Genomic DNA, 26,237 nt, shown 5'->3' on the forward strand with positions numbered 1-26,237 from the left:
ATGCAAGTAATGAGTAAAGTGAGGGAAAGTACTAGCAAAATGACTAGCATTATCTATATAATAAACCCCAAAGTGCAGGAGGATGCAGAACGCCTGAGGGAGTTTATGGAGACTGTGTAGAAGAAGAGATGTGCCAAGTTGAGAGATGAGGAGATGTCCCTTGGAAGTTACAGGGAGTGGACAGTTGCCAAAAAAGTGAAGTAATTAGCGAGCCACTGGAAAAGAGCCTTTCTAGAAGTTTGGGAAGCATTGTAATTGGAACGTCCTTTGTAAAATTTTTGGATAAAACTTAGAGTCAAAATTCAAACTGCTCTCAATTAAACTTCTGTTGCCAAATTCTAGGTTTTTGTTTGTTTTAATTGTCATTCTTTCCTGAGGCCATGCTCAAAGTGAGGGCAAGGCAACCTGTCTTCATCTGCCACCTCCGCCCCTCCAACCCTCCTTCCACTGCTCCCATGAGACATTTAAATTCTCTAAGTTCATAGACTTTCTAGATGGAACTTGGGTGGGTAATATAAAGCTGAATTTGGAAAGATTCCTAGAATTATCCTCCATGAATGCCACGCAAAGAAGAAAGGAAATGAAAGAAATCGGTTTGTAAAGAGTAAAAGGTATTATAAATACATATCTTGTCTCTCTTTGCAGAGGCTTACAATATGCTGAAAAAAAATATGTGTAATACCTCTCTATTTGGGGACCCCTGTGTGGCTCAGTTGGTTAAGCATCTGACTTCAGCTCCTGGGGTCCTAGGATCAAGCACCCTATTGGTCTCCTTGCTCAGTGGGGAGTCTGCTTCTCTTTCTGCCTGCCACCCTCAGCCACCTTCTTTTTCTTTTCTTTCTTTCTTTTTTTTTTTTTTTTAAGATTTCATTTATTTATTTGACGGAGAGAGATCATAAGTAGGCAGAGAGGCAGGCAGAGAGAGAGAGAGAAGCAGGCTCCCCGCCAAGCAGAGAGCTCGATGTGGGATTCGATCCCAGGACCCCGAGATCATGACCCAAGCTGAAGGCAGTGGCTTAACCCACTGAGCCACCCAGGTGCCCCTTATTTTTTCTTTTTTAAAGATTTTATGTTTTATATTGACAGAGAGAGACAGAGAGAGAGTGGGAGGGGCAGAGGGAGAAGCAAACACCCCTCTGGGCAGGGAGACTGATGCGGGGCTCGATCCCAGGACCCTGAGATCATGACCTGAGCCAAAAACAGACATTTAAGCGACTGAGCCACCTCCTTATGTGCACGCTCTCAATCTCTCTCTCTGACAAATAAATAAATAATCTTAAAAAAATACCCTACTATTTGATTCACCACCCAAGAAATGAGGAAGCCAGAGTGCATAAGATTAGCCATTCCACAAATAACTGAGGTAGTGAGGGAGGGAAAAGGTATTTAGAATCTGTATATATAGGGGGGAAGAGACGGCTTCTTTTTTAAGAGTTAAAGAGTAAAAGAAAATACTCCCAAAAGGTTTTGACATAGAGAACCGAAAAAAGTAAAGTTTAGAAATTTTGTGATGTTAAAATTGAAATCTGTCTATTGATATTTTTAAAAGAGACTGCATTAAGCAAACAAATTGTTTTTGGTTACTTTTTATTTTTTTAAGATTTTATTTATTTATATGAGAGAACAAGAGAGGGCATTGCACAAGGAGGGAAGAGGAGCAAAGGGAGAGGGTAAACAGACTCCCCGCTGAGCTGGAAGCTCAGTGCAGATGCAGGGCCGGATCCCAGGACCCCAGGAGCATGACCCCAGCCAAAGATAGACCTTTAACGGACAGAGCAACCCAGGTGCCCCTGCTTTTGGTTACTTAAAAAAATTGTCTCTGCTGAGACTGGATTCAAGGCAAGATCTTACTAGGCTGACTCCTTGCCTGTGACAAAGAAGCATATTTTTTTTTCTTTTTTAATCCCCTTTTCATCCCTTTTTTACCTACAGGTAAACTTTAGGAGGGTCATTTGTTCATTTAACCACAGAGTCTATGACAATACCGGCACAAAATACATATTTAATTGATTAATTAACGAAAGATTCAATTACTTGGCCTTTTGGCTAAGATCAAGTGTGGTATCTGTTCTTACCTGTTTAATCGAATTTTTAAAGAGGAAAAAAACACAATGGATTGCTATTGTCTATATTCACAAAATTCATTTGTTTTGGACACTTAAGAGATCTAGAACAATTTTATTTCAACTTTAGGACAAAAAAGCCTGTATTGAAAAAGAACCAGGAATTATGAATGATGTTCATGTCAGAAAGTGGTCAACTGAGTGGCTATTCATATATTTATCAGAAATTTGGTTTCTCGCCATTTTATTTCCATCCAGCCACCCATGGAAGCAATTCTTATAAATATTTTATTGAATAGCTTTCATTTTAACATAAGCAGTAAGTAGGAGAGCAGATGCTTCTGCATCTACGGGATTGCCTTTGTGATGAAGCCAAATGCCAGGGCTGCTTTGGCAAGAACTTTAATATTGGCTAGGTCTCAGGATCAACTGTCCTCATCAGAATTTATTATTTTTTTCAAGTTATCATATAATAACTTTTAAATATTTTATTAACTGGTTTGAAGAAAGCTCATTTCCCTCAAATTCTCAACTAAAACCAGCATCATTTGGGGATAATTGTTTTTGACAGCTCCCCTTCTGAACGAGCACCTGCCTGTGCTATGTTCCCTCTTCTCAGTCTTATTCATAGTGGCCACTTTCTTGCTATCATTCTGCCTTGTCCCACACCTCCTGACATTTAATGATTCCAGACAAATGAGAGGGGAAATTCTGGCCCAACTTAAATTCCACACAATTTCCTTTCTCCCTCCTCTAGGCCTTTACTTTCTTCCTGCCATTTAACTTCATACAGCTCAATTAATTCTATCTTGGGCAATTTTTATTTTACACCTGAAAAAGGTATGATTTATCTCTACTGGCTGTATAGAATATTTGGTCACACAGGTTTCTGAGGGAGGAGATACAGGGACATTAAAGTTCAATTAAATTCTTCGTATTCTATGTTATGTATTTGCCACAAATTCCTGATCTTATCCCAGTGAAATGGATTATATCATAAACCAAATATAGTGGCCTAAACAAATAATTTTATTTTTGTTATGTAAGAAGTCCAGAAGTCGACTGCAGGATAAATTTAGTAACTCAGCAATCAGGGATGACTTCTCTCAGCCTTTCCATCATAGTTGCAAGGTGGTTCAGAGGCTCTTGCCATCATATCGTATCCAGCCAAGAAAAATAAAGAAGGAAAAAGCACAACTAGCAGATGTCCACTTGCATCTCATTAGACAGAAGTCTGTCACACAGCCAAACCTAACAGGATGCTGACTGGACCAACCTACAATGTCTACCACACTCACCTTACTACTTTCTCTAAAGGTCTTTGCTTAATGCTCCTGCCCTAATATTTTACGTAGCTCTCCGGAACTGAGGGTTTCTCTGAAATGGAAAGAAAAAGAACACAAACAAGAGGGAGGCTATTTGAATCACTTCATTCCTCCTACCGAGTCTACCACTGCTGAGCACTGTAGAAGCAATTATAATCTTGATGATCTCACTTGATTCTTGACATATCAGTGTCTCTCTTCACTAAAGAAGAGGATTTACTTCTGAAAATAGGGAAGGCTCACCTCGAAACTATATTCTGAATGTCCAATTTGTACCTAGAGAATGTTATTTCAAAGCATTAGGGCATCCTTTAGAATTGTAAACATCTCATCTACTTTTTATCTTTATCCCGATTCTCAGTAATATTGAATAATATGCTGATATTATAGAAAAACAATTTGTTTTTCTAAATTTCTTTTTTTAAAAGATTTTATTTATTTATTTGACAGAGAGAGATCACAAGTAGGCAGAGAGGCAGGCAGAGAGAGAGGGGGAAGCAGACTCCCCGCTGAACAGAGAGCACAATGTGGGACTTGATCCCAGGACCCTGGGATCATAACCTGAGCTGAAGGCAGAGGCTTTAACCCAGCAGGCACCCCTGCTTTTCTAAGTGTCAAAAGCAGATTAATATATTGCCTGACTTTCAAAACAAACAAAATCTGTTCAATCTAGGAATTTGTTTGCCTTTGGAGTGTACTTTTCCTCCAAATTTCTATTTTATAAAAGTTACTAAGAGGGAACAAAAAACACCCTTCTTTCTGTCACTTACATTCACCACATTTTAACGTTTTAACACCTCTAAATAAGAAAGCATTTAGCTCCAAAGACTTAAGATGTCTTCTTACATAACCATAATACAATGTTTAAATTAAAGGAATTTAATATTGATTTGTTGGCATTGTTATCATATATCGTACATTCTCTAATTTCTCATATAATCCCAGTATGTTCCATATGTCTTTTCCCCCTCTCCAGGACTCAATCAACAAAATTAATTGCTATCACTCTCTAGTCTATTGTAATCAAGAATAATTCACTGTTTTGTTTTGTTTTTTCTTTCATGGACACTGATATTTTTCAAGAAATGTGAGACTTTGTTTTCAGAGTGACTCTCAATGGATTTGATTGTTTCCTTAAGATTAGATTCAGATTGTTTTTCAGAGTCCATAGCCTCTCATGGTTCACCTCCCCTTCCAATTTCCCCCAACTCCCTTGTCCTCTCTAATGCCCCATGTCCTTCAGGCTATTTGTTATGCTCCACAAATAAGTGAAACCATATGATAATTGACTCTCTCTGCTTGACAATCTGAGGATTTTGAAGGGGGTGGGAGGTCGGGGTACCAGGTGGTGGGTATTATAGAGGGCATGTATTGCTTGGAGCACTGGGTGTGGTGAAAAAATAATGAATACTGTTATGCCGAAAATAAATAAAAAATAAATTAAAAAAAAAATTAGATTCAGGTTAAACCTTTTAACAAGAATACTATGTAGATGATTCTTGTATCATTCTAAGTACATCCTAATAGGAGAAGTATGATATTGGTGTGTCCTGCTACTGGTGGTATTAAATTTGGTCATTTGGTAAAGGTAGTGTTCACTAAACTTCTATACTACAGTATTATCTTTTCCCTTTCTAATCAATAATTAATCTGTGGAGGTCATATGTTGAGACTGTGTGATTATCCTGTTCCCCAGTGATCTTTAACCCAATTGTTTTAGCATTTGTTGATGATTTATTCCTGAATTAATTGCTAAAATATCGACTGCAAGATAATGATTTTATAATTTTATCAATCCTCCTATATTTATTATTGGTGCTTTTCTGTAAAAAAAGAGATTTCCCTTCATTCTCTTCCTCCTGGGCCCTTTGAAAATTAGTATTACTATGGATTTATTTCTAATTCAATGTGTTATAAACCATTTCTATCATTATTTCTTTTTGAGGCTCAAATTATCCCAAAATGTGACTGATGGCAGTCTCTAAACATGTTTTTCTATACTCTTGTTATATTTCTGTCAATTTTTGAGAACTTCCTATTTTCTGACATAATAAAATGTCCCAGACTCACTTTGTTTCCCTGCCACAGATCCACAGCAGCCATTACCCAAGGAGCTCTGGCTCCTTTTAGAGAATGATATTTGTAAAATCAAGATTTAGGTGCTAAGTACTATCAGTGCTATTGATGTACTATTGCTACTAGCTTTATCAGGGATCAGAGCTAGGAAATATGTATTTTGGAAATCATTAGCTCATATCAATAACTCCAATTCAAATACCAAGACACAGACTTTTAACTATAGAGAACAAAGTGATAGTTACTAGAAGGAAAGTGGGGAGATGGGTTAGGCGTGATCGAGATTAAGGACTGCACTTGTGATGAGCACCAGGTGTTGTATGTAAGTGCTGAGTTACTAAATTGTATACCTGAAACTAATATTACACAGTATGTTAACTACCTGGAATTCAAATAAAAACTTAAAGAAATAGGGTACACTTATCTTGATGAGCACTGAATAATGTACAGAATTATTGTATAATTACATTCTACACCTGAAACTAATATGCATTTTATGTTAATTATACTGGAAGATAAATAAATAAATAAATATAAGTACAATCCTGTAGTATTCTTTCTTTCCCCCCATTCTACACTTGTAACTTCCTTCTTCCATAGTGGGAAACAAATGTGGCTCCATAAATCTCATTTGTTCAGTCATACAACGTATGAGAAAGTTTCAGATGTACTATACAAAACCCCTACACTCACAAATACATTAATTAAAGGTTTAAATTTCCTTTTGTTCCTAGGATAGATCACTCCAGAAATAAAGTCAAAGTATTTTCTATAATAGTTACTTAGGTTAATTCTTTTCTTCTTCTCTGTGTTTGTAATCATCAGTTCGATAGGCAATTAGGTATTTTCTTATATTTTAGTCAATTTAAGGGTATTTTTGCAATCCTATGTTGAATTAGTATTTCTGAAATATAACAATAAGAACATGGTTCAAAATCCAAATCTATATAAAAATCCTCAGCAACTTCTTATTCCTCTCCTATCTTTTCTAATCTAGTTCTACACATCTTCTGAAGGTAAAAATTTAATCATCTGCTAATCTACCTTTCCTGCATTTCTTTTACAAAAAAATAAGCAGATATACACATCTCCATGAACACAAAAAAATACAACCACTTTTGTTTCCCCTTTTCTCTTACACAAAATATATATCATCTACTTAAACTCTATTATTTTTTTTATAATTTTTTTTTATTTTTTATAAACATATATTTTTATCCCCAGGGGTACAGGTCTGTAACCATAAGTGACTCTTAAACTCTATTATTTTAAAAGATTTTAAAATTCTTTTTGTATTTGTATTCATTTAATTCTGTGAGCCTAATTATTGTTGGTACGCCCAACCACCAATTATTGCCCATATAGGTAACTTTCCAATAATTTGTTGTTACAAATAATATTACAATGAATAAATTATGCATTTTATATGAGTGTGTTACTAAAGGTTTATATTTAGGGTAAACTTATAGCACTAAGATTGCTGGGTGAAAGGGTATGTGGTTTTGTTTTATACTGTACCACTAAATTTTCCTCCACAGGGATTATACTATTTTATAGTTCTAGCATCCATATAAAAGAGTATCTTTTTCCACACAGCCTGAGCAACAGCAAAGTATGTTATCAAACTAGCAAATTTTTGCCAATGGAATAGATAAAAAATGAAGGTTTGATTCAGTGTAGTTTTAATCACATCTATTGTAGTATGGATGAAGATTCATGTCTTTTCAGGAGTTTAAAGGCCATTTTCTCATATTTTATGCTCCTACATCTTTTTTCCTTATTTCTTTTCTTTTTGTTTCTTAGGTCTTGTTTATCATGATTTATTGTGAAATTTTATATTTTTTCAGAATTTAATTCTTAGAATAAATAAATATTTCCTCCCAGTTTGTAATTTTTTTAAGATTTTATTTATTTATTTGACACAGAGAGAGGTCACAAATAGGCAGAGAGGCAGGCAGAGATAAGAGGGGGAAGCAGGCTCCCCACCGAACAGAGAGCCCCATGCGGGGCTTGATCCCAGGATCCTGGGATCATGACCTAAGCCAAAGGCAGAGGTTTAACCCACTGAGCCACCCAGGTGCCCTGTAATTTGTTTTTTAAATTTATTTTATATTCCTGAATGTATGAGTCTTGTCTTTAATCACATCAGGATTTTGAGAGTCAAGTAAAAAGCTTTTGCCTATTTATAGATTGGAGGGGAATTTATCTATGTTTTATTCTGTGTATTTTTTTTTTTTTACATTTAGATTAATTGAAACTTTTGGAGTTCATTTCTGTGTAATCTATAAGGTATAAATCCAATACTCTTTTTAAAATGGCTATGCAATTGGCCAATCTTATGTATTAATAAACCTATATTTTCTACAGTGACTAAGGTTCATCCTTATCTTATATTAAATATCTATACATCTTTGGGATGTTTTTCAGAACTTTTTATTCTGTTCTACCACCCCTTCTGTCCATTAAAATGCCAATCACAACTGTCTCAGTTTCAGAAGCCTCATAGGATGTTTTAGGATCTAGTAAGTATCCACTGTCCTCCCACCCCGGCTCTTCAAGATTTTATCATTACTCTTGCACATGATTTTTCCATGTGCATTTAACTACATTTCCATTTAACTACAAATTAAAATGCTGAATTTTTATTGAAATTACACTTGACTCCTATATTAACTTAAAGAATCTGGACATGCATAAGATATTGAATCCAGAAACAAGAAATATTTTTACATTTGTTCAAATCTATCTTTGTGTCTTTCATGACTGTTTTTCCTACTGATTGTATGTATTTTGTTGCAGTTTAAATGGGATTTTTTTACAATACATTTTTATTGATTGTGCAGTTGAAGGCCACTGGTTTTTCTATGTTAATTTTTACATACTATTGCATTATAAAATGCTTATTATATGAGTAAGTTTTATAACCTATTCTCTTGCATTCTCAGAATATGGTTATATCACTTGCAAATAGATATAGTTTTACTTCTTTTACAACGTGGTCAATAGTCCCCATGATGTTAATCAGTAGTGGGGAAGTAAGCTTTGTTCTTGATCTAAGTAGAAATATTTCTATCATGTATGTGTGTGTGTGTGCACTCTTATTCCATTAAATACTATCAGAAAAAAAAATGGGTATCAGTTGTGTCAGAAACCTTCTGGGTAAACTATGATTTTTCTCCCCAGAAATTAATGTGAATATATTTTCTTCATTAATATGAAAATATATGGTAAAACATTTCCAAATATTGAGCATCCTTACCTTTCAAGAATAAATTTCACTTTGTCATAGTGCATTATTTTTCTGAGAGACTGTTCAATTCCGTTTGCTAATGTTTTATTTAGGATATTTGCTTCAGCATTCACAAGTAATATTTGTTTTGGTTTTGTTTTCTGTTACACCAGATTCAGCAATTAATGTTATATTCATCTCATAAGAACTAATTTGGAAGTTTTCCTTCGCTTTTGAAGCTCTGCAACAATTTATGTAGCATTAGAAACATCTAGATGTTAACCATTTCATACAATGTCCCTTTGGATTCACCTAGGTTAGGTGGATTTTTTTTGGGTGGGGTTAAATTTTCACTATTTTCCTATGAAACTAGTCTATTTCAGCTCTGTGTGCAGCAGTATTATTTTTACTTAATTGCACATACCTAGGAAAATTTATCTTACACCTAAGTTTACAATGTATCTGCACAGAGTTACACAAAGTATTGTCATGATTTTTGTTGCTTCTCTGTCTGAATAGCTTTTTCTGTTTTGGTTAATTATTTTAATATTTGTGATTCATTGTTTTCTTTATTTATTAGGCTAAATAGTAATATGTCTACTTTTGCTAATCAGTATTTGGACTTAATATGACTTTTAAATTTTATTTCTGCCTCATCAATTATTGTTTTTATTTTATTAAGTCATTCCTTGCCTGTTTTTTTAAAAGATTTTATATACCTTTAGTTTTGAGTTGGGAAATTAAGAAACTTATTTTTAATTTTACACCGGTATTGATAGAGATATTTAATATTTTGAATATTCCTCTGGAAAGTGCTATAGATATAAGAAATAGATTCTTATATTTCTTGTATATAAGAAATATACAAATACATTATATAATATATATTCTATAATATATAACAAATTATATATAAATATTGATATATAATAATTATAAATTTATTAAAATAAAATACATTGATATATAATTATATGAATATATTAAATATATAAATATTATATATAATAGATTATTATATAATAAATACAATATATTATATAATAAATATACAATACATACATTGTATAAATATATAATACATTCATACATACATACATGATAATACATTGTATAAATATATAATACATACATACATACATGATATTACATTAAGAATTGCACTACTGGGGCGCCTGGGTGGCTCAGTTGTTAGGGGTCTGCCTTCAACTCAGGTCATGATCCCAGAGTACTGGGATAGAGCTCTGCATCAGGCTCCCTGCTCCACCTCATGCTCCCGCTCCCGCTCTCGCTCTCATTGTGTCTCTCTCTGTAAAATAATAAATTAAAAAAAAAAAAAAAGAATTGCCCTACCAATTTAAAAAAAATCTTACATTTTTGATTTTCATTTCCCCTTTTGTCTAGAAATGTTGAACAAAGTGGTTTTCATTTTATTTTTCATAATTTGCAGTGAGAAGATCCTTTTTGGGTTTTCCCCAGCACTTTATTATCAATATTATATATACAGAAGAATGGAAAGAATTGTATAGTAAACAACCATATACCCACCATTGAAATTTTATTATTCTCAACAATTTTCTGTATAAGCTTTACCACATATCTATCCATTTATCTACTCATCCAAAAATTCAATTTATCAATTGATCTCTTTATGAATTTATCTACTCATCCAGAAATTCATTTTACTTTGTGAAGTGTTTCAAAATAAGTTTCAGACATCAGGACACACCAACATTAAACAGTTCAGTGTTTATATCATTAACTAGAATTCAGTATTTGTTGGTAGTTATTTTTGCTTTATTTGAAGTTAATTAACCTACTGTGATACGAACCATCCATGCGATTTGACAAATGCAGAGATTTGTTATCTAAATACTTATCAAGCTATAAAGCACTTCCATTACTTCAAAAGTTCCCTCATATCTCTTTCTAGTCAGTTTCCATTCCCAACACTTCTAGGTAAACACTGTTAATATTTTTTCAATATAATTTTTTCCCATAATAAAAATTTTTACATAAAGTTATATAGCACATGGTCTAATGTGTAAAGCTTCTTTTGCTCAACATAAATTTAAAGATTCACCAAAGTTGCTAACTGCAATAGTATTTGTTTTTTTATATAAGGCACCTAAATCTCCCATTATATAAATATACTGCAGTTTGTTTGATCTATTCTCCTGTTGATATGTATTTGGCTTTTTTCCAAATTTTGGCTATTATGAAAGAGCAGCTTTGAGCATCTTTGCGCACATATGTTTTTATTTCTCTTGGGTAGATTCCTGGAGTGCAATTGTTGTATCATAGGTTGGCTATGTATTTTATTTTATAAAAAAACTCCCATCATACGGAAATCACAAAATAAAATATAGATAAATTAGACATTATCAAAAGTAAAATGTGTGCTATCAAATGTCACCATTAAGAAGACAAACAGGCAAATTACAAACTAAGAGAAAATATTTTCAAAATATATGAGGATTGGTTTCCAAGAGATAGATATATTTATATCTATCCAGTATGTATCTACTATATCTATATATCTCTCTACACATGTATATATATGTACAGATACCTGTATAGGTGTACTAATAGAGGTGTATCTATACCTAGATAGATACCTATATAGCTATAATAATATCTAATATATTACACATAATACATGCTTTGTATATACACATATACACATAACAATATATAGTAAACACAGTAAAAATATACACAATGCAATAAAAAATGACAAAAAATTTAGACAGACATTGAGAACAATGTGGATGGCAAATAAATACATGAAAAAGTGTTCAATATTATTAGTCATCAGCAAAAGGCAAATTAAAACCCTAATGGCAGGGACTTTGGTTTCTAGTTCTGCATGTAAGCAGCTTTTCAATTCAGAATGAAAATCAATAACTCTTCTTGGATCCTAAAGAGAGGAGTACCCAGGGCAAATCACTGCCCCCATGATTGGAAAGACAGATGGGCAAATGCAGGGTGTCACAGGGAACCTGATTACTGGAGCAGGGATGTAGAAGAAACTACCTCTGGAACAAGTGCCATTAGGAAAACCTGAACTTAATTGATGAATTGCTTGAAGCTCAGTGTGGACCCTTCTGAGAATAAAAACATCCAAGGGAATCCAGTCTTGGCGGGGGAGGCCCCACAATATTGTCGGATTTATTTCTAGGAACTTGACCAAATTCCTACAGCATCAAACATTAGTAGGAAAATACCCTCCTACTTCTGGGAGTGGGGAAAGAGCTATTTTGAAATTTGCTAGGGCACTCAGTTCTTCTAAAGGAGCCTTGCCCTCAGGGGGAAATAGTTTAGCAAATCTAATATCAGCTACAAAGAAGCATATTAAGACTTAGGATTTTATATTCTGCATAAAAGAGGCTTGGAAGTTGCTATTCTGTCCTAACAAAAAAAAAAAAAAAAAAAAAGCTGAACAGCCTGAAAAAAATGTGAACAACTCTAATTGGATCCTTAAGAGAGGGGAGGACACAGTGCCAACTGCTGTCCCCAAGATGAGAGCGACAAACAGGTGCATACAAGAAGGCAGGCTTACAAAGCCGAGACTCACCAGCTAAACACCACAGGAACCAGGGGTGATTAGGAGAACGGGAACTGGAACTGACGAATTGCTGTGAGGTCAGAACAGACAATTCTGACACTTTAAGAACTCCAAGGACCCAGTCATGGGGTGGTCACAACATAACACACTTTACCTCCAGGAGCTTAACCAGATTCTCAAAGTAAAAACTGGAGAAAAATCCCTTCTAGCTGGGGGTAGGGCGAGGGAAAAAGGACCTGCTTTGAAAGACTCCAGAGCTCTCTGCTCTTCTTAACAAGGCCTGCTCTCAGGAGAAACTAGTTAAACAGAGCCTTACTGACCCAGGGAGGGGAAATAACCAACCCAGCCCACTCCAGAAAACTGAGAAACACTTGTGAAGTTCACAGGCCAGAGGCATGGGCTCACCAGAAGGCTGAGATCCAATCATAGGTCTATAAAATGTCTCCCTTCCCCCAAACTGCATCACCATATTACCAAAGCCCTATTTAATCAGTTCCTTTTCCTCAGTACTCATTATCAAGAAAAAGTTTCAAGACATACCAAAAGACAAATAACACAGTTTGAAGAAATAGAGCCTCCAGAACCAGACACGGTGCGTTATTAGAAACACTGGATGGGGATTTTTAAAACAACTATAATTCAGTTCCTAAGGATTCTAATAGACAAAGAAGAGAACATGCAAGAACAGACAGCAGTATATGGAGGTAGGAATTCTGAGAAAGATCCAAAAATTACTAGAAATGAAAAAAGCACAACAGAAATGAAGATACCTTTGGCTGGTCTAGAGGATATATCAGTGGCACCCTGAAAAGCAAAGAGAATTGGAATTGATAAACAAAACAGAGGATGTCCAAGGACTATGAAATGACTACAAAAGCTGTAACAAACACACAAGAGGACTACCAGAAGAAGAAGGAAAGGGCCAGAAAAAATAATGGAGGAAATAATGCTTGAGAATTTGCCCAAATTAATATCAGACACCAAACCACACAGATCAGGAAGCTTGGACAAAGCAGGATAAATGCCCAGGAAACAAAACCAGAGAATAGTAGTGTCAAATTACAGAAAATCAAAGTCACAGAAAAAAAAATTCTAAAAGCAGTCAGAGGAGAAAAGTACCTTAAGTGTAGAAGAAAAAGAAAAGAATTACAACTGACTGCTCCTTGGAAACTAGGCAAGAAGGAAGAGAAGCACAGAATATAAGTGTGGGTGAGGATGTAGAGAAATTGGAACCCTTGTATATTGTTGGTGGGAAGGTAAAATGATACAACTGTTGAAGAAAACAGTATGGCAGTTCCTCAAAAAGTTAAAAATAAAATGATCATATGATTCAACAGTTCCACTTATGGGCATATACCCCAAAGAATTGAAAGCAGGCTCTCATGGAGATATTTGTATGCCCATGTTCATAGCAGCATTATTCACAATAGCTAAAACAGCATCCATCAAGAGATGAATGGATAAATAAAATATGGTATATACATAAAATGGAATATTACTTAGCTTAAAAATGAATTAAATTCTGAAATATGCTGTAATATGGTTAAACCTTGAGGACATTGTTGAATTCAAGTAAAATAAGCCAGTCACAAAAATACTATTTCCTATATGTCTTCTAATTATATGAGATACTAGAGTGGTCAAAATCATAGATATGGAAAGTAGAATGGTGGTTGCCGAGAGCTGGGGGAGAGAGATGTGGAGGCAGTATAGTTTAGTGGGTATAGAGTTTCAGTTTTACAAGATGAAACAGCGGTGGACATGGATGGTGGCAATGACCGCATGATATTATTAATGAATTTAATACCTCTAAACTGTACATTTTTTTAAAAAGATTTTACTTATTTATTTGGGAGAGAGAGAGAGCGCATGAGAGAGGAGAGAGGTCAGAGGGAGAAGCAGACTCCCTGCTGAGCTGACGTGGGACTCGATCCCTGGACTTCGGAATCACGACCTGAGCCGAAGACAGTCGATAACCAACTGAGCCACCCAGGTGCCCCTAAACTGTACATTTTTAAATGGCTAATATTTGTACATACAAAAATTAAATTGTTATGTTATATACCCGAAACCAATATATTATACTTCAGTTTGATGTCAACTCTTTTATTATGTTCAGTTAGCCAGCATATAGTGCATCATAAGTTTTTGTTGTCATGTTCAACGATGCATTAGTTGTGTATAATACCCAGTGCTCATCCAATTTAAAAAAAAAAGTTAAGATGTTAAATGTTGAGTACATTTTACCACAATAAAAAAATGGGGGAAATGTCATATGTATTTTAAAGAAATTAAGAGAAAAATACAGTATTTTATGTTTATCCATATTTGCCATTTCTGATACTCTTCAATCTTCTTCTGAAATCTGACTTTCTATATATTATCATCTTACTTCAAATGAAGCACTTTCTTTGGTATTCCTTTAGTTCATAACTGTTGGTAACAAAGTCTCTTAGGTTTGTTTTTGTTTTTCTGAAAATACTGGACATAGAATTCTGGATTGACTGGATTTTTTCCTTTTTAGTACTTTAAAAATAATTTTTCACTGTCTTCCTGTCTTCTGTCCTCCATCTTTTGTGATGAGATGTCAGGCATGATTCATACCATTGTTTCCGTGTAGGAATGTTTTGGTTATTTTTCCTTCTAGCTTCTTTAAAGAATTTTTTTCTTTGTTTTTTTTTTTTTTTTTACTTTTCAATTGTTTGATGATTATTCACTTATGTCTTTTTCCTTTGTATTTTTCTTGCTAGGATTTGCTGAGTTTCTTCTTTCTTTTCTTTTTTTTAAAGATTTTTAAAAATATATTTATTTGAGAGAGAGAGAGATATCATGAATGGGGGAGGGGTCGAGAGAGGAGCAAACACCCCACTGAGCAGGGAGTTCTATGTGGGACTAGAGGACTCTGGGATCATAACCTGAGCCAAAGGCATATGCTTAACCAACTCAGCCACCCAGGTGCCCGAGTTTCTTCATTTTTTTACATTTATGTCTTTCAACACATTTGGAGAAATCTCAGCCATTTTTTCAAATGTATGTCTGCCTCAATCTTTCTTATTTATGCTTCTCAGACTCCAAGTATATGTATATTAACATCTTGATATTCACCCACACCACTGAGGCTCTCTTTATTTTCCAATTGTTTTCTTTCTAATCTTCAGATTAGATCATTCCTGTTGCTCTATTTCAAATTCCCTGGTTTTTTTTTTTTTTCTTCTGTCACCTTCATAGTACAGTTAAGACAATTCGCTGGATTTTCCTCCAATTATTCTATTTTTCAGGTCTAGGGTTTTTTGTTTGTTTGCTTTATATGTTTTTTATTCCTACGCTGAGATTCTCAACCTGTTCTATCATTATGAGCATATATTCTTTGTGTCACTGTGCATAATTATAATGACTGCTTTAAAATTCTTGTCTGTTTATTCTAATGTCTTAGTCATTGCAGATTTAGTTTCTATTGATCTTCTTTTCTCTTAAGTATGGGTCATTTTTTTTTCTTTATTTAATCTCATGATTTTGGATGTTACATTTACTGGACATTATAGAAACTGGATTATTATCATCATCTGAAGAATGACAATTTTTGTTTGTTTTAGCAATTAACTTGGCTGAATTAAAGCTCAGGACTTCTCTATGACAGACGGAAGCTACACATTTTCTGTTCAGTTCTTTTTAGTCTAACTCGTCTTTTTGGAGTGTGCACTGTGCATTCATAGTTCATACATTAACCAGAGATTTGGGCAGAGTTTATAAACAGACATTTGATCCACCTGTCCGAGGTTCTCCTCTTTTTAAATTTTCCTTTGACTTTTAGTTATGGCAGTAGCCCAGAACCTTGCCCTCTGATCTGCCATGCCAGCAACACATTAGGCTTCAAGCTAAGTTTGCACAACTCAGTGCAGCATGAACATGATTGTGACCTGTGTCCAGGCAAAAAGTCATAAAAAGAGACATTCATTCAGTATTTCCTTTGTCTAAGATTTGTTTTTGTCTACTTTTGCCATTTCTCTATGCTTTAAATAGCTGTTTTAGGGGACCATATGTGGCTCTGTAGGTTAATTATCCAACTCTTGGTTTCTGCTCAAGGTCATGATCTCCTGGTGGGGAAAGCCACTCAGTAGGAAGTCTGCTTCCCCTCTGCAGTCCCCTCCCCTGCTGACTCTCTTGCTCTCTCTCAGATAAATGAATAAATAGCTGTTTTATCCAGAGTTTATAAGTGGAAAGTTGAATTTTCTTTGTGAGGAAATTTAAAGATCATTTTAAATAAGATTTGTGTGATTTGAGCTCATTTACATTTTAGTGATATGACTGGTATGTTTGGATTTGGTTTTATTAAGTTATCTTAATTATATTAATTTTGCATAATATTTTATATTACAATGTTACTTTCTTTGGATGGTCTTATTTTGTACTCTCTTTTTCGTTCTATCTGGCATTTAAGAGTCTTATTTTTGTTCATATGTTTAGATGATACACATACTTTCTTTAATGTCTAATGTTCCTGACTTACCACTCAACTATTTGGCTTTTACTTTTATTTATTTTCACTGGACTTATATTGCTATGGAATAACCGGTAGGCTGGTTCTGTTTCTTTTTCTTCTCATCTTCCCCATATACTCTTTAGTTGCATTATATCTGCATTGACAGAATATGTACTATTTGTATAACTTCCCTTCTTGTCACTTTGCTTTTAAAGGAAAAATACACATGGGGAAGTACTCTATGTTACATTGTAAATATACATGAAGTGATGGGACAGAATTGAAACCAAACACATCATTTATATCACAGTATTACAATGATAATGATTAGTTCTTTTTCCATTCTCCCCAGAACTCACTTGGTTTAGATGGAACTTGTCCACTGATATATTCTTCAGGAAGGGATTTTAAAAATAGTTACCCCCAGATCTTACAGGTTAAATCATATTTATTATCACCTTAACATTTCCTAACAGCTTGACTGCATATAAAATCATTTGGTTCACACTTTCTTTCCTAGAGTTTCTGAAAAATGCCACTGTTTTTTTGTATATTGTGTTGTTAAAAAGTATAAAACCAATATTAATGTTATTCAGTTAGTATATGACTTGGTCTTTTTGTCTAGAGCCAGAAATCTTGTTTGGCTTCCCTTTATTATTAATTTCTAATAATTATATTATGATACATTTTGTAGTTGTTTCAGGCCAAGTTTTTCTAGAAATAATAGGCCTTTCCAATACGTGAAGTTAGGTCTTTTATATCCAGAAATTTTTCTGAAAAAATAATTCTATGCCATTGTTATTATTTTTTTTTTATTTTCCAGGGACTCCAGTTGTATATATTGTCATTTTCTTGTCTTATCAATCTGATTTTTATATCATTTTGTGTATTGTCTTTATGTTCTCTTGGTTATTTTCATGCCTTTTCTCAATATTATATTTTTTTATTAATTTTTAATTTTTTATAAACATATATTTTTATCCCCAGGGGTACAGGTCTGTGAATCACCAGGTTTACACACTTCACAGCACTCACCCAAGCACATACCCTCCCCAATGTCCATAATCCCACTTCCCTTCTCCCAACCCCCCTCCCCCCAGCAACCCTCAGTTTGTTTTGTTATTTTTGATATTATTAATTTAATCTATTATCTTTGGACCACTTTCTATTCTGTCTTTATTTATCATTGATTTTTATATTTTTCTTCGATTTCATTTGATTATAGTGCTATTTCACAGCTTCCTGATTTTTTCAATTTTTTCTGAGATTTTGGATTTCTGATTTATGTTGTATTTACATATCTGTCAATGATAATTTAACAACATTTAATTTAGGTTAGCACATTATAATTTCCTTCTGCTTCAGGACCATTCTTTTGGGACAATTTTTATGAGCTCAAAATTTTTATTGTTTTTTTTATTGTATAGTTTTCTTTGCATGGACATGGATGACCATTTATTCATTCTGTGAAGTCTTATCTTCTGGGACTAGCAAGCCGTGGTTTGCAGATATTGCTGGAGGACTTAGGATAGCTTGTACATTTTGCAGCTGCATTTGTTCTTTCTTCTTGATACAGTGAAATACAGTTTTTTAGGAGGGGGTCATTGAGTTTTCTAATTTTGTGTTTGACTTGTTCCTACAGACAAAAGCTATTTTTATATATGCTTGATCTTAAAAAAGCTTTGCTGGATACACAGTCCTTAATATACTTTCCTTGAGTTTCTCAATAATACTTTTATATTATTTACCTCTTATTTCTTTTTTCATTTTCACTGCCAAATCTCAAATGGTCAGATCCCCTTTCCAAGTTGTCCCTTTTTCACCAGGACCAGTGCCTTCCTGAGCCTGTCACCTTGAATCCTGCATACAGAATTGCTTTCAGTTCTTCAATAATCAGCCTCTGAGTTATAAGTAACAAACATATCTTCAATATTTTCTAACTAAATGTAGTATACATTGGGGGGATTAATTTTATCTGCATTCCATGCTCTTGGTTTCTTTGTTCTTTCATCTTCTTTCTACCTATATCTCTCCTCACAAGAATGGGTTCTGGAGCTGTATCCATGCTATTAGTGTTTATTGCCCTACTTATCCATGACTTAAAGGTTTATAGTATTTTTTATGTCTTAGTTATACTATAGGCACGAGTCACGGATCATTTAGTTTGTTCTTCTTTTTGATCTCTATGAATTCGTTTTTTGTGGCTTTTTTTTTTTTTTTTGAGGGTGTGTGGAAATCCTGATTTATACTGTTGTTACCATCCTATGAAATACTGGAATTGCTCTCAAGTTGGTTCTGACTAGCATGGAAACAGTAAAGTCAGAGTTATAGAGACATGGTAAGTCTCAAAGATATATGAGAAGATTGATAAATGGTAATCTAGAGGGCATTAACATAAAAATTCAAGAATACTCTTCTTAATGGTTTCTATTTTCAAGAATTTTAAATATAAGTAAGCTTTGATTTGGAGAGATAATATGATTTTAGAAGTTGTCTATTGAATCCCTGTTAGCCACAAAACTTTTTTCTATGCAAATTGAATTATAGCTCTAAATTATTCATGTCCCTCTTATATTGATCTACATCTATATCACCACTATACCTCTGTGGTAGGTAGAGTATAATTATTCACCTCTTTTCTTTGAGCTTAGCCAATTGATTTGTTTGGCAATCAGATGTTCGCATATGCGATGTAAGCCAATGCTTGAAATGTGTTTACATATTTGGGTTTGCTTTCTTGAACTCTTGTTTTTATTCATAAGAAAATCATGCCTCAGATAGTGGCTGGTCCCTGCATAATGAGAATCACATTGTGCAGACCTAGACCTAATCTGAAACTGGGAGCTTAACCCAGTCTAGAGCAATAGAATTATAGATAACCTACTGTAGCAAGGATAAGGAAATAAGCTTATTATTGTAAACCACAAGTTTTAGGGTGGTTGGTTATGTAGCAGCATTCTGACAATTGCTATCAAGGAGAGCTGCTATAACAAACACCTAAAATTGGTTGGCAGTGGTTTGGAAACTGGGCAGCAGGTGGCAAGCATGCAGTAATAAGAGGCTAGAAAAATTGTGAAGAAAGTTACAAGAAGTGGGAACAATGTCAACCTGTGGCATGTAGTGGCTAAATATTTGATAAAACTGTCACTCATGATAATGGGGAGAACAGAAAATATATGTAATGAACTCGTCATGTTGATTGAGGAGTTTTTGAGGGAGACTGCTGAAATCCCGAGGTGGCCACAGCAGGCTGCATTTGATAAAGTTCTCTAAGACAGGAACAAACTGGAGAGGGTAAAAATAGAATTGAGAGGAAATATGAAGAATTTAGAAGTGCTAGGATTGCAAAACTGGAAAGTTAAACTGGTTTTTACCATATTAAATAAATGGTTATTAAGATATAGCTTCAGGGGAAAGAATAATTCCATGGGACTTCCAATAAGACATTGCTTCAGAATATAACAACAAAAAAAAATATGTGTGGTTATAATACTATCTTTAAAACCTTTGAAAGAATGAAAGGAACATCTAGTAGATCTCCTCAGCTGGAAAAAGGGGGATGGGGCTCGTGGAAAGCTTTAGAGTAATGTCTCCCACCCCAGACATCTCATCCACCCAGGGAAACTATAATTGCAAATAAAATGATGGGCATGCCTCAGAAATAATTGTGGTCATAGCTCTTGGAATATGAAATTGACTAGCATCAAATACATAGAAATTTTACATCTTCTGAGAGAGTTGTATTGGCAAAATCTCTAATCCTGAATAAAAGAGACAAAACGTTTGAGATGTAAAAAGACCTTCAAGCCTCTTAATTTCTCCACGCAGATAACAGATTCAAAAACCGCTCTGCTCTGTAAAAGAGCTGTTCTCCCATGTGTTCTTCAGAAGGGGCCAAGGAGATTTTTGGAAAAGGAAAGACCTCCTCGATGACAGAAAAGGAGCTGTGGAGAGCACATTCTCAGAAAACAGATATATACCAACCAAATAGCACTGTCTGCCCCCTAGCATAAGTGGACTTGGCAATATTTGTCCAGCATAAGTATGAAACTTCTATGGACCATTGACTGATATGTGCATTCCACTATTACTCTCTTTGAATGGAAATGTTTATGTTTTTTCCCATCCTTATTACACCATTATACTTTGGATGCTGTAAACTTTTAACTAGTTCATAGGTTTCTCACAAGAAACTACATCTGGACATAATGTAGATCGTCTGATCCTGATTGAGTCTGCTACCATGATTCAATAAAATTTTGGGGTATCCTTGCACAGGGCTAAGTATATTTTACATGTGAGTAGTTGTTACCAACAAAGAAATTATGAAATATTGAGCCATTATTCTCAATTCCTAATCCTCCTATAGCAATATTATGCATCTATATTTATGTCATGTTGGAAGGACTGGACTAACCCAATTCTTGCTCTGGGTCTGATCATGTGATCTGCTTTGACCATAATGTTACTGGATATGACATCAGCAAAGGCTTAAAAAATTTCATTACAGTTATATTTTTGTACTCTGGCCTTTCACATATGAATAATATGCCTTAGGTAGCTTTGAGATCTAGGATGGATACGATGGATAACATGGATGGATAAGATGGATAACACTTACAGATGATTTGAACCCAACTGAAGTTGGAAGTTATGCCTAACCAAGCCCATCCAAGCCTAACCAAGACCAGTTGAACTTCAGATCTATGAGCATGAAATACCTATTTCTGCATGCAACTAACTTTGAAAGGTTTTTTTATGCAACATTATTGTAGTGATATTTAAATCATGTACTATCACTTAACAAAATATTTTGATGAAATTTAGGAAGGAAGAGAGTGTCTACTGCACTGTCTTAAAGGAGCATAAATGAAGAGAAGGTTGAATTTCTTGACACAGAAAATTATATATATTCACAAGGGAAACCAGGAGTCCAAGTAAAAGTGAAGGGATATACCAGAAGAAAGCTATCCTGTAATGAAATAACATCTAAATCTGCATATAAGACTATACTGTTTTCTAACTTAAAAAATTGAATCAAGTATCAAATTAGTGATATCCTGGTGAATTTACTGAACAAAAAACACAATTTCTTTTGATTAAAACAATACTCTGGACACCTGGGTGACTCAGTCAGTTAAGTATCTGTCTTTGGCTCAGGTCATCAGGTCATGATCCCAGGGTCCTGGGTCCCACACCATTGTCAGGCTCCTTTCTCAGCAGAGAGTCTATTTCTCTCTCTGCCTGCCATTGCCCCTACTTATGTGCACTTTGTTTCTCTCTTTCTCTCTGTCTCTGACAAATAAATAAATAAAACCTTAAAATAAAATAAAATAAAATAACACTTAAACTTTTGAAATATACTTTGCTAAATAAATTATAGTGGAGATTCTCCTCTATAGGATCCTATAGTGGAGAATCTCCACTATAGGATGCTATATCATAGCATCCTCAGTGCTCAGTGAAGAGAAGATCATTAGTTCATTCAGAGCATGTAACCCTTCTAACTACAGTGACAGAATCATATAGAAGATGATCCAGAGCCCAATCGGAGATCTTGCAATATTTTTCAAGATGGAGCTAGGAGAGAAGCTGCTTACACTCCTGTTCCTAATTTTCCTAAAGACCTCTCTCTCCCACATGTCTTTAGTTGGAAATACTAAAGTCATCACATGGCACAAAGCACAGAATAAAAAGAAATAAGAAAAACCTGACTGCATTTGACTATTAATTCCAGTCATCCTTAATGCTAATGACGTCCCTTCCCTTCTCAGTCTGTGGGAGCTTTCAAATCCCACTTTTTTTGTTCATGCCAGTTCAAATTTAATTTCTGTTATTTTCAATGAAAATTTCCTGAATAATGCATTAGACTTCAATTAAAAAAAAAAAAAAACACAAAACTCCTATGGCAAAAAAGCAGTTCACTTACCATGAGTGAAAAAATTTCCTCAGACTTCTGGACATTTGCATTTACTTCCAAGTAAACATAAAAAATGATAAATATAGTTTCCAAATTCTGAGTGGGTAAAGAGAAAAAATTACAAATCAAGATTTTATACTCATTTAAATCACTTTGAGCATATAGAGGTAAAAATAGACATTCTTAAACAAATCCGAAAATATAGCAAACATAAATTCTTAAGGAAAAATTTGATGGAGGGAGCTAACCAAACAAAATTTGAATCAAGTGAAAAACTTGGGAATGAAGACACCCATAACATAAAAGGACTGGAAGTAAAAACTGAATGTCATGGATTATGGAATTATTCAGTTAGGGCAACACAAATGTGTGAGTTACATTTAAAGACAAGAAAGGAGGGGCGCCTGGGTGGCTCAGTGGGTTAAGCTGCTACCTTCGGCTCAGGTCATGATCTCAGGGTCCTGGGATCGAGTCCCATATTGGGCTCTCTGCTCAGCGGGGAGCCTGCTTCCTCCTCTCTCTCTGCCTGCCTCTCTGTCTACTTGTGATCTCTCTCTGTCAAATAAATAAATAAAATCTTTAAAAATAAATAAATAAAGACAAGAAAGGAAATGACAGATACTGAGAGAAAAAAAGTTAATATAACTGCAATGAATTAGACCAAATTTATTTCTTCATCTTGTAGAGGAGAAATTTAATATATAATGCTTCATTTTTAAATTGGAATGTATGAAATAAAATATTACTATATTATTTAAATTATAAACATAACCATCAAAGGAAGTAATACAAAATACACTATATGATTTTCAAGTTGAGAAAAGGGGTGGTAGTGGAATGAGGGAAACAGGTTACATGGAAGAGTGTAGAAAAAAGAGGGGCACCTGGGTGGCTCAGTTGTTAAATGTCTGCCTTCAGCTCAGGTCCTGATCTTAGGGTTCTGGGATCCAGTTCTGCATCAGGCTCACTGCTCGGTGGGGAGCCTGCTTCTCCCTCTCCTACTTCCCCTGGTTGTGCCCCCCAATTAAATAAATAAATAAAATCTTTTTAAAAAGTGTAGAAAAAATAAAGACAATAGGGTGTGTTTAAAAACAAAACCTAAAAGCATAAAATAATTACCAATTAATGTAAAATATAATATTAGTAAATGTAATGATATAAACTTCCCTATAAAAATGTATGAAGCAAAGGCAAAACTATAGGTCATATACAACAAATATATCTAAGATAAATGAATCAAAATATTCAAAGTAAAAAGATGGCAAAGAAAAACCAGGCAAATACTAATGCAAGGAAAGATGACATCTTCATAACAATCTCAAACAAGTTTGATTTAAGGAATTAATGTATTAGATGTGACAAAGAAGAACGTTTTCAATAATAAAGAATATAATTAACAGCTAGCATATTGCTGTCATCATTCTTTAAGCCACAAATTACCATAACATTAAAACACAAAGCCGGGACTACAGGAAATACAAGGAAAATCAAAGAGAGAATTGTAATAGAACATTTTAACTCATTATTTTCAGCTCATAATAAAAAATATGTAATGATCTGAATATTTTATTAATGTATTACCTATATATAATCTCTAATAGAGCATGATATTCTCAACAAAAGTTTACTACATATTAACCTAAAAATACCACCACAAATTCAAATCTAAAATGACAAAACAGTGCAGATGACATTTTCTGACGATTTTTTTAAAAGATTTATTTATTTATTTATTTATTCATTTATTTATTTTACAGAGACAGAGAGAGACAGTGAGAGAGGCAACACAAGCAAGGGGCGTGGAAGAGGAAAAGCAGGCTTCCTGCCAAGCAGGGAGCCTGATGCAGACCCTCATGACCTGAGCCAAAGGTAGATGCTTAACTTCTGAGCTACCCAGATGCCCCCTTTTCTGACCATTTTAATACAATTAGAACAACAGCAACAAAACAAAATTTATCAGCTATTTAAAGATGAAAAATTTGACTCTCAGTTTGGAGAGGAATTCAAGACTGAGATAATGGAATATCTAGACAAGAACAAGAATAAAAAATACTGGGGGCGCCTGGGTGGCTCAGTGGGTTAAGCCGCTGCCTTCGGCTCAGGTCATGATCTCAGGGTCCTGGGATTGAGTCCCACATTGGGCTCTCTGCTCAGCAGGGAGCCTGCTTCCTCCTCTCTCTCTCCTGCCTCTCTGCCTACTTGTGATCTCTCTCTGTCAAATAAATAAATAAAATCTTTAAAAAAAAAAAAGAATAAAAATACTGGATATCCAAAACTTATGTGTTGAAACTCAGTTTGTGCCCTCAGGAAAATTTTTATCTTTACATATGATATCAGTAAACAAAAATGAAAAGAAATTAAGTATTCAATTCAAGGAGGTAAAAATTACAAACCAGGAATCCAAAAAGACAGGAACAAAAGTTGGACATTGACAAATTAAATACAGAAAACAAAACAGGCAAAAAAGTAAAAAAGAAATCCAAGAGCTAGTTTGTTGAAAGATGAAAATAGATAACAAATAGTCACCATAATTTAAAAATTAATTAATGACATACAAAATAAAACACCATTAGGCATTTATAATACTGATGGTCCATATGTAACATGCTTGGAGGCATAGCTTCATAGACAAAAAGGAAGCTTTCAAGGAGATTTTATAAAAACCTATATATCAGTAATCTCCCAAACCTAACAAAAGCAACACATTTAAAAAGAAAACTCAATTTTGCTCAAAAATATGTATGCAGAGCTCTTATATATTATCACAAAAGACTATACAATATATTAAAATAACTAACTGTAACTATATATTGTTTATAAAGCAAGAATGTTTCAAGATTTATTTATTTCAGAGAGAGAGAGAGACAGAGTGCAAGCATGAGCTAGGGGGCATAGAGTGGTGGAAGAGGGGTAGAGGGAGAGGAAGACTCCTTGCTGAGTAGGGAGCCTGATGTGGGACTCAATCCCAGGCCCCCAGGATCATGACCTGAGCTAAAGGCAAATTCCTAAACAACTGAGTCACTCAGGTGCCCTGAGCAAGAATGTTTTAAAACAAGGAAATTTATTTGATTCCAATATATTAGGTCAAAATAAAAAAATAAAAAATAAAAGACCATTTTACCAGCTTATGCAAGGACATTTAACAAAATTAAACATTTCTTCCTGATGAAGAATTCTCAAACAGATAATCCTTTGACAGAATAAATGTAAATCAAGTTGCAAATAGCCATCATTATGTCAAATTTTGGAATACTAGAAAGATTCCTTTTAAAGTTAGAAAAACTATATGAATACCTGCACTCAATACTGTTACTTAACAATACTTCGTAAGTACTACTCTGTACATATATGTTGGAGAATTAAATATACAAAAATACCGAATAGGAAATTTTTGCCTTATAATTTGCGATTAACATGATTTTGCAACTGGGAAAATAAAGAGAAGTCACTGAAAAAATCTATAGGAACAATAATAATTTAGGAAGGTGACTTGGTCACAAAATTAATGTTAAAATACGAATGGCCTCTTTGTTATAGAATATAAATGACTCCATTGGGATGCCTGGGTGGCTCAGT

At 34.2% G+C, this 26,237-nt stretch overlaps 1 pseudogene; it reads left to right on the forward strand.

Annotated features, from left to right (window-relative positions):
- Window positions 1–2,025: 2,025 nt before the first annotated feature.
- On the forward strand, window positions 2,026–2,187 carry LOC123394665 (annotated as a pseudogene).
- The last annotated feature ends 24,050 nt before the right edge of the window (window positions 2,188–26,237 follow it).

The sequence above is a fragment of the Mustela putorius genome, unplaced genomic scaffold, assembly GCF_011764305.1.
Source record: "Mustela putorius furo isolate JIRA1106 unplaced genomic scaffold, ASM1176430v1.1 tig00003834_pilon_pilon_pilon, whole genome shotgun sequence".
Lineage (NCBI taxonomy): Eukaryota > Metazoa > Chordata > Mammalia > Carnivora > Mustelidae > Mustela > Mustela putorius.